A 2,763-nucleotide genomic window follows, 5' to 3' on the forward strand; every position below is an offset into this window, starting at 1 on the left:
CCTCTCCCTACCTCGCGGTGTGGCTTGGGGCCAGTGATCTATTCTCTCTGGGTCTTATAAAATGTATGAGTGGGACAAAAACGGTCTCTACGGTCCCTCGTTTATCCTGGCCCAGCAAACCCGGGATCAGCGCCTGTGTGTTTCTGGATGATGTCAGTGGTCTCACCCTGGCCAGGGACATCTGAAGCTTTTTTTTGGGGGGGGGTGTCTATAACTTTATTGGACAATCAGCAGTAAGTTCTCATCCACGTTAACTGTGTAGATTTTTGAAAGTGGTAATAGGTACATAGGTAACCAACGTATAGAGCTTGTTTGGTGAATCTTCATCTTCATTATGTTTTCTGGACAACCACACAACAGAGATAGTATGGGGCCTTCCTTATACCTTTGGCGCAGACAGCTTTGTTGAGCCTAGTGTCAATGCGTACATCTGGAGGCCCCATATCCTTCATGGCAAATTTCCGGATTTCTTTGAGTGCCTGAGGGGCAAACTTCTTGAAACCCGCTCCATGGATGTGCTTGTGAATGTTGATAGTGTATTCTCTGGCCACCACCTAGTTGATGGCGGACCAGCCCTTCTCACCACCCTTCTTTGCAGGAGCCATCCTGCCAGGCCAGGGTTGGAAAGCTGAAGCTTTTTGAGAGGTAACACACACTGCAGCCAGGTTTTCCCCAGTTCAGTTTTCTGGGGCTGGAAATTGATTTTCTCCATCTGTTCATCTTTAAAAAACCTCTGACATTGGCCCTCCCTTACCTTGCTATGTGACCTGGAACAAATTACAGCCCCGTCTCTGGGCCTGTGGCCCTATCTGTAAAATAAATTCAGAATGCCCAAGACCCTAATGTTCTCCCCCGTCATGTCATTTTCATAACACTGCCAATACATCCTACAACTGGATAAACCGAGATTGGGACCAGCGGCTGGATCAGGGGGGCAGTCATTTCACCGAGACTCTCCCCGGGGTGATCCTGAGCCACTGGCCCTCAGGAGCCCACCTTTCCTCAGTCCATGCTACCCACGCTGAGTAAAGCAAGACAAGCCTCCTTCACTGACCAATATTTGTGGAGCTCCTACTGTGGAGAAGCCAAGCCAGTTCCTGACCTGAGAAAACTCAGGGCCTTGGGGTTGAGAGAGACAGACCAGCGTAGAGAGGAGAGACCCGCAGAGCGACATCTGCCACAAGAGCAGGGAGCCTGGGCAGAGGGAGGACCCGGCACATGCTGCCCGGTTGGAGGTGTTGGAACTAGGACATTTCAGGAGAAAGGGGATCTTCAAGCCTGCCTAGGAAGGGTGTTCCGGGTGGGTGGAATCAGAAATCCGAGGAGGCCGAAACAGTGAGGAGGTGGAACCCTGGGACTGTCTGCGGAGTGGATGTGGCCAGAGATGAGTTAGTGGGGTGTGACCGGAGCCTTAAATGCAAGTTCAGGAGATGGGGCGTTGTGTCTAGATGGAGTCATGTTTAGTGGGGGCCCTGGGTTTCATCCTGGCCCTGGGGTGGGGAGGGGGCACCTGTCAGGGTTCCCAAGCGCCTCCCCCTCCGCCTTTGTCCGCTCAGTCCGGGGGCTGCAGTCCGACAGGGACGCGCTACGACCGGACCCCACAGGCGCTGGGGACGGTTCGGCTTCAGGGAGGCGGTTCTGCTCCTGTGGGGTGTGTAACCTGAACCCTGTGAAGGGTCATCTATACAGTTCCTCGAAGTCTGTACCTTTACTCGCGGTCACCAGGTCAGCTCTGCCGAGTCCGCTGCCTCCCTCCCCTGGAATAGCCCTTCCACATCTCCATTTCCCTTCAAGAGATGCCCTTATCTTTCTTTTTAATCTGGGGCGGGTAGTGGAGGCTGCATACCTGGGCCTGCGAATGCCAGAGATCTGTCGCAAAGAACACCAGAGTCAGCGTCTACACTGGAATTCCAAGCGAACCGGATGGAGGCTCAAGGAGGGCTGACCAGGACTCGCCTTCAGCCGTGGACTCCACGGTTCTGGAACACCAGCTTTCCCAGGCTAGCTCGGATCTGGCTCCCTCCCCGCCTCCTTCCCCCTCAGCAGGGACCTCAAACTCGGGCCCTATCCTCTGAGCACTGGCCCCAAGCCCCACACAGCCTCTGGGGCTTGAGGCCCGGGTCCGGGAGCTCGACCCCGTCCGGACCGTCCCTCCGCCTGGCTTCCCACCCTAAAGCTCGCGATGGGGGAGTTGGGCGCTCACAGCCCCTACTGCGCTTAGGCCTGCACCTCCAGGGTGCTGTCCATCCCATGGTGCTGAAGTTCCCCAAGGCCTCCGCCCCCTAGGAGAAGACGCGTCCCCTGTTCAGGATCCGACACGAACTCCAGGGCATGTTCACACTGGTCCAATAACCCGCATGGGTTATCGTCTGCCTCAACAATTCAGACCATCACCGGTTTGAACTGGAGGCACGCAGGAGCTCCGAGCTTGCCTGAGAGAATGTGCATGACCTGACCAGACCCAGGGACCGTGGGAGAGGTGGGCAAAACTCGAATCCCATACTCCGTCCTGGGGCTGGGAGGAACTCACACATTATGGACATAGTCCCTGCCCACTCCAAACCTGTCTTGTGAATTGTTGGTGAGACTGGGAAGGCTCCCTCAGTTTTCACGGACTCAACCCCCTTACAAGCATCCAAGCTCTGCAGACTCTGCTACCTGCAAGGCAGGAGAGAAAAATCCCTAGAATTCCTCGCATGTACCTTTCACACAGTGAATATGCCCTCCTTCGACTCTGGGTGACCCCCAGCTCGTGTGGGCGTC

At 55.5% G+C, this 2,763-nt stretch overlaps 1 pseudogene; it reads right to left on the bottom strand.

Moving 5' to 3' along the window:
* Nucleotides 1–216: 216 nt before the first annotated feature.
* LOC132479263 (large ribosomal subunit protein eL31-like) lies at nucleotides 217–605 on the bottom strand (annotated as a pseudogene).
* Nucleotides 606–2,763: the final 2,158 nt, after the last annotated feature.

This window comes from Mesoplodon densirostris, chromosome 18, assembly GCF_025265405.1.
Source record: "Mesoplodon densirostris isolate mMesDen1 chromosome 18, mMesDen1 primary haplotype, whole genome shotgun sequence".
Taxonomy (NCBI): domain Eukaryota; kingdom Metazoa; phylum Chordata; class Mammalia; order Artiodactyla; family Ziphiidae; genus Mesoplodon; species Mesoplodon densirostris.